The sequence below is a fragment of the Scyliorhinus torazame genome, chromosome 6, assembly GCF_047496885.1.
Source record: "Scyliorhinus torazame isolate Kashiwa2021f chromosome 6, sScyTor2.1, whole genome shotgun sequence".
NCBI classification, from domain to species: domain Eukaryota; kingdom Metazoa; phylum Chordata; class Chondrichthyes; order Carcharhiniformes; family Scyliorhinidae; genus Scyliorhinus; species Scyliorhinus torazame.
The window spans coordinates 326,348,839-326,355,736 of NC_092712.1; the positions used below are offsets into that span (position 1 = coordinate 326,348,839).

The window sequence follows — 6,898 nt, forward strand, 5'->3', positions numbered from 1 at the left end:
CACCTCCTCCATGACACATACCCACGGTGCTACGAGCCGGGGGCCCTATCCCCGAGTAATTGACTCTTCCACCCTGGGGAAAAGCCTCTGACGAGCCACTCTGTCTATGCCACTCATAATTTTGTAGACCTCTATCAGGTCGCCCCTTAACCTCCGTCGTTCCAGTGAGAACAAACCGAGTTTCTCCCAACTCTCCCAATAACTAACACCCTCCATACCAGGCAACATCCTGGTAAATACTTTCTGTACCCACTCCACAGCCTTCTGGTAGTGTGGCTGGTGTCATGTCACGTGTTACACATTGACGTGGGCTTATTTTGCAGTTGACCATTGTGCCTGTTTGAGAAGCATCTTGTAAATAAAACCCTTGCTCTATGGTGTATAAACTCGACATGTGTTACCTCTAATTATTTCTCTTTGCGGCTACAACATGGAACACAATAGGACTGAACTCCATTTGCCACTGATCAGCCCATCTGATTAATTCTGTCGCTCAGAATTGCTCCCAATCGTTTCCCCACCACTGAGGTTAGACTGACTGGCCTGTAGTTTCCTGCTTTATCCCTTCCTCCTGCCTTGAACAATGGAACCACATTGACTATCCCCCAGTCCTCCGGCACCTCTCCTGTGGCCAGAGAGGAATTGTAAATTATTACCAGCGCTCCGGTTATTTCCTCCCTTGCCTCACTCAGCAGCCTGGGATACATTTCATCTGGCCCTGGAGATTTGTCTACTTTAAAGCCTGCCAGACCACCCAGAACCTCCTCTCTGTCTGTGTTAATCTCTTTAATTTTATCACAGTCCTTCTCCCTGGTTTTTATACCCACACCGTCCCTCTCACGAGTGAACACCGACACAGAGTATTCATTTAGAACCCTACCTCCATCCTCCGGCTCCACACACAAATTACCCTGTGGTCCTGAATGGGTCCTACTCTTTGCCTAGTTATCGTTCACCCTAACGTATTTGTAAAACAATTTGGGATTTTCCTTTATTTTACCTGCTTGTATCCTTTCCTGTCCACTTTCTGCCCTACTATTTTCCTTTTATCTCCTCTGCACATTCCATAACCCTCACGGGCTTCTGCTGTTTTGAGCCCTCGATAGCTGCCATAAGCCTCCTTTTTTTTAAAATTTAGATTACCCAATTCATTTTTTTCCAATTAAGGGGCAATTTAGCTTGGCCAATCCACCTGCCCTGCACATCTTTGGGTTCTGGGGGTGAGACCCACGCAGACACGGGGAGAATGTGCAAACTCCACACGGACAGTGACCCAGAGCCGGGATCAAACCTGGGACCTCGGCACTGTGAAGCAGCAGTGCTAACCACTGCACCACCGTGCTGCCCTATAAGACTCCTTTTATCTCCGTATCCAATACTGCATATCCCTCGGTATCCAGGGGTCACTGTATTTGTTGTCCCCACCCTGTTTCCTGATTGGGGCATGTTTACCCTGCACTCTCCCTATTTCCTTTGTGAATGCGTCCCACTGTTTCTTCACAGATTTACCTAAAAGTGTCTGCTCCCAGTCCACTCTGGCCAGCTCGTGTTTGATCTTGTAAAATCAGGCATCCCCCAGTTTAGAACTTTGACACTGGGGCATCCTTACGGAATCTTCTTTTCCCGGAGTCTCAATTATCCACTTTCAGAGTCAGATCCTGTTCCGATTGTACAAGTCTAAATAATTGGGGTACTTCTTGCCAATTTTTAATGTTTACATTCTGTGTGACCAAACGACTGTTTAAATTAAGATAATTATCAACTATTAATTTAAGCCATTACATGTTTGGCAAGTAAAGTTGCACTTTAGTTAAAGCTCAGCTGGCTTTTCACTGTTAGTTTCCATGACAATTCTCTTCCAAGAAACTTGAACAGAGTGTACCAGCAAAGTTAGTTGACAATTTTACTAATACTCCAAATGTTCCACCCTCTTGAAAAAATAATATTTTAACAGTAACATAACGCTGTCATTGTTGCAGCAATTCAACCCTTCAACAGGTCAACTGCACAATAATTCTCATCGAAGCTTCTCCCCACCTCTTGCTGCAATCAACATTCCAACAGTGCTCACTGTCCCTGGGACCCAACAAAGTCAGAGGGTAGAGAGCGCAGAGCAGGGACGGGCTGCCCTCAGTGTTGAAGAACCCGTGATTCAGCATTTTCTCACCCTGTCATTATCTTATTTTATGGAGGGGAGCTTGAAGCCTGAAGCTTCATTCATCATCTGCAGAATGTCAAAGAAATGATGCCTTTTCTCAAAGGCGACCATCAAAGAAATGAATATTAGTAAAATATACAATCACAGAGCGACCAGCAAAAGATGAATCTACACCGGAATGTGTTTAGTGACTGATGGGAATGGGATTGTCTTGTTTGTCTTTGAGCAACAAAGAGTTGATGCCCTTCCTTCTTGACAGTTATTTGAACCTCATTTTTGTTTTCCTTGTCGACTTGCATTTTAAACATGAAGATTTTAAGTGATTATTGTAATTTCACCCTTGCAATGCTGGATCACACTTCCACAATGCAAAATGCAGTTTTGCTCATTTTCAGCAAACATTTTGAAAGTTTTCAATCATTCAGAAGAATAGAAAATGTAACAAACATCAATAGTTGGGTCTGTGGATTTTAATAAGAATTTTGCTCAACTAGAAAATGTTGCCTCGCCAATGCAGCACATCGCACTCCAGAATTTAAGCAAAGATCTCAATCCTGGATGGGATCAGGAGATTGCGCCGTACCCAAGTAGAAAGAGCAAAGAAAGTTCCTTCAAGACTTGTCAGGTAACCTCATTCGCAGTTGGTTACAGAGGTATTGCAGTTCCATTATGTGGCATGTCGATGCTGTCTCCTGTATAAACAAAGGAGGGAGATGGCAGTATACAGCTGCTATCGTTGGATTAGTGATCCAAGGTTCATTCGGACACCCAGGTACAAATCCCACCATGGTTCACTCATGTACTTTAGGGAAGGAAATCTGCCGTCCTTACCTGGCCTGGCCTACATGTGACTCCAGACCCACAAAAGTATGGGTGACTCTTAAATGCCCTGTAAAAAATGCAATGAGGGATGGGCAATAAATACTATCCTCCTTGCCAGTGATGCCACATCCTGAAGAAGTGATTTTTTAAATGATTCTCTAAACGTGGAAACCTTTTGAGAGTCACTCGGGTTTTTCAGTACAAAACATTTGGGCCGGGGATTCTCCAACCCCGCGCTGGGTCGGAGAATCCCACCACGCCGCCCCAACGCCGGTGCCGATTCTCAGGCACCCGTGGGATTCCTGTCGCGCTGGTCGGGGGACGTTGACAGCAGCCCCCCCCCGCCCCCCGGTGATTCGGTGGGCCGAGTGGCAACTGAGTCCCGCCGGCGTGGGTTACTCAGGTGCCACACGGCGGGACTTGGAAGGTGAGTATGCGGGCGCAGAGTGGTTGGCGCAGAGTGGTTGGCGCAGAGTGGTTGGCGCAGAGTGGTTGGCGCAGAGTGGTTGGCGCAGAGTGGTTGGCGCAGAGTGGTTGGCGCAGAGTGGTTGGCGCAGAGTGGTTGGCGCAGAGTGGTTGGCGCAGAGTGGTTGGCGCAGAGTGGTTGGCGCAGAGTGGTTGGCGCAGAGTGGTTGGCGCAGAGTGGTTGGCGCAGAGTGGTTGGCGCAGAGTGGTTGGCGCAGAGTGGTTGGCGCAGAGTGGTTGGCGCAGAGTGGTTGGCGCCGGAGTGGTTGGCGCCGGAGTGGTTGGCGCCGGAGTGGTTGGCGCCGGAGTGGTTGGCGCCGGAGTGGTTGGCGCCGGAGTGGTTGGCGCCGGAGTGGTTGGCGCCGGAGTGGTTGGCGCGGAGTGGTTGCCGCCGGAGTGCGTGGCACGGAGGCCAACACTGCTAGGGTGGCGACGGCAGTGGAGACCCTGGTGCAGGACGTCAGCACCATGAGTGAATGTGTCCAAAGTGTCGCGCAGTCCGTGACAGCCATGGCTGAGGGTCTCGACAGTATGCCCAACTCGCTGGGGGATGTCACCCGGTATCAGGCTGATCTTGACGAGGTTCTGTGGGACATTCCCGCTCTCAAATGGAAATGGCCGAGACACTGCACAGCATGTCCCAGTCACTGCGGAGCATCGCCGAGGGCGTAGACACAAATATGGGGAGATCGGGGAGCCACCAAGGCAGCAGAGCCAGATGATGGAGGGGCAGCTGGGGCTCGAACCATCTGCCCCTCCACCCCAAAGTGAACCCCAGGGCCCTATGGGCACTGAGCGGGAGGAGGGGGCGCGGTGTGTCAACCTGGACCCGTCCCATGGAGTGACGACGGTGGCCACCAGCTCCCCCGGGTTCCACCAGCTCCCCCGGGTTCCACCAGCTCCCCCGGGTTCCACCAGCTCCCCCGGGTTCCACCAGCTCCCCCGGGTTCCACCAGCTCCCCCGGGTTCCACCAGCTCCCCCGGGTTCCACCAGCTCCCCCGGGTTCCACCAGCTCCCCCGAGTTCCACCAGCTCCCCCGAGTTCCATCAGCTCCCCCGAGTTCCATCAGCTCCCCCGAGTTCCATCAGCTCCCCCGGGTTCCACCTGCTCCCCCGGATGAGGCCACGTCTCGGGGTCAGCACACGGGACAGGGTGACACGGCTGTGCACCGGGGCCCTATGGCCCCAGAGCCCCCAGAGGACCCCCACGAGGGGCATCGAAGGCCACAGGATGAGGTAAGCAGCTGGCTGCCCCCACCTCTGTTGTGACCCTGGGGACACACTCAGACGTAGTGGTAGAGCTTGGAGGGCCAGCGGATGGCTGAGGACACTGTGGGACGGGGAGGAGGGAGGGGATTGGGGGTTAGGATGGGTTAAGGGGGATGGGGGGGGGGGGGGAACTGTTACACACAATAAACACTTTTGTGAACAACTAGAATGTCTCTGTCACTTTCTTTTACAATGCGGGCTGACCTCCGAACCCTTGGCCCATCTCTCCAGGCATCTCCCCCTCCCCATGTCCCTCACCCACGCTCCGGCCATGGACATGTCCCCGGTGCTGTGACACAATCCCTGGGTGTCAGCATGCTGCGTGTGTGGTGTTGCTTCCCGCAGTGCTCAGCGATCAGGATGTGATTGTGATGCTCGGCAATGACCCCCACACGCTACACGGCCCACCCACCCACGGGGATCCACTTGGGATGTGTGAAGTGCTCACTTAACCACAATTGCCAAATCCCTATTGGCGATACCGCTTGGCCAGAGGCCTCGGCAGTCGGTGGGGGTTATGGATAATCGGTGGGGCAGACGGGCAGGAACACAGGTTGCCGCAGAATGGGTACAAACGATCCATGGTATGGCGGTGCTGTGCATAGTTGCCCCCCTATTGCCCTCCCAGCATCCCTCCACCCTCCCATGGCAGCCCACCACTGTGGAAAGTCCCCCCACCCCCAGCTAAGGGTCCCCCACCCCCAGCTAAGGGTCCCCCACCCCCAGCTGAGGGTCCCCCACCCCCAGCCAAGCACTGCGGTGGCAAACCCTACACCCCCGGGCTCTTTGCCTGTGGGTAAAGATGGCTACTCACCTCCTCGGCTCCCCACAGAAGCCCATCCACCAGGTTCACATTTTCCGAAACGCCAGCGAGACCACTCGCTGGGGAGGCCGCTGATTGACGGGAGGCCGTTGGGTACGGGGTTGCTCCGTTAATTGTCTGGAAATGGGGCTTCAGTGGTGATAATTGGTTTCTCACCTCGCTACGGTGAGATCCCGATTCCGCCTCTGGGAATGGGCCGGTTACATCACAAACTGTTTGCCGCCCGGCGCGGTCCCCGTTTTCGGCCTCTCCCGCCATTCACCGGCTCGTTTCACTCGAGCGTGAATTTAACGAGGCCAGAGAATCGCACCGTTTGTCTCAAAATGGGAGAATTCCAACCAGTGTTCATGTCCCGGTGGGTGTCAGTGTGAATGTACAGGTGGGTGTCAGTGTGAATATACAGGTGGGTATCAGTGTTCATGTCCCGGTGGGTGTCAGTGTGAATGTACCGGTGGGTGTCAGTGTGAATGTACAGGTGGGTGTCAGTGTGAATGTACAGGTGGGTGTCAGTGTGAATGTACAGGTGGGTGTCAGTGTGAATGTCCCGGTGGGTGTCAGTGTGAATGTCCCGGTGGGTGTCAGTGTGAATGTCCCGGTGGGTGTCAGTGTGAATGTCCCGGTGGGTGTCAGTGTGAATGTTGCAGTGAGATGTGGATCAATAAAAAAACTACACACTCATAATCCTGTCGGCATTGAGAACATTAACCCATTGCAAAGAAAGCCGATTTCTAAAAATCCTGATTACGTCATAACAGTACAATGGAGGCAATATGCTCACAATGAGTAAGGAGGAATCTCACCTCATCATCTCTCTCCAGCAATCCCTCAAAACAAGGAAGATGCTGATCAGAGTCCATGATCGGAGCTGGACATTGGACACCGGATTCTCCTGCACTTACACCTCAGATGATATCAGAAGGATTTACGGATTGTTTGGACATATTATTGATGGGACTTCTGTGAGCATCACGTTCTGGGGTGGGCCTCGGACCTGGAGCTTGGAATGCTGCCGATTCTGCCAATCAGCTGCCTCTTGCTGTTAAAGGCATTTGGATAACGAGCTCCACATCCAAATTGAAATTAAACCGGGGCAAGTCTTGACCAAAACTTCTCCCAGCATCTCAATGGAGACTGTAATCTGTTAATGTTTTATTTTCAGTGCAGCAACTAATGTGTCATCTGCATGACTTGAATAGCAAACTGTGAAGTTATGTGAATGGCTTTGCAACTTCCTGTCTGCTGAAGGTAAACAATTACAGCTGGTAATTTGCAGGCAGTTTGTTTTGAAGCCTCTAACCTCCCTTGGGGAATTAAAATTGACTCAAATTAATACTTTAATGATCCAATATGTTACCTTGCTA

At 51.9% G+C, this 6,898-nt stretch overlaps 1 long non-coding RNA gene across 1 annotated transcript; it reads right to left on the reverse strand.

The window, feature by feature from the left end:
- Positions 1-2,613: 2,613 nt before the first annotated feature.
- Positions 2,614-6,657, reverse strand: LOC140425835 (uncharacterized). The gene is made up of 2 exons (XR_011948040.1): positions 6,338-6,657; positions 2,614-2,850 (listed from the first exon to the last, which is right to left on the reverse strand). It is a non-coding gene; the product is annotated as an uncharacterized lncRNA (long non-coding RNA).
- Between the last annotated feature and the right edge of the window lie 241 nt (positions 6,658-6,898).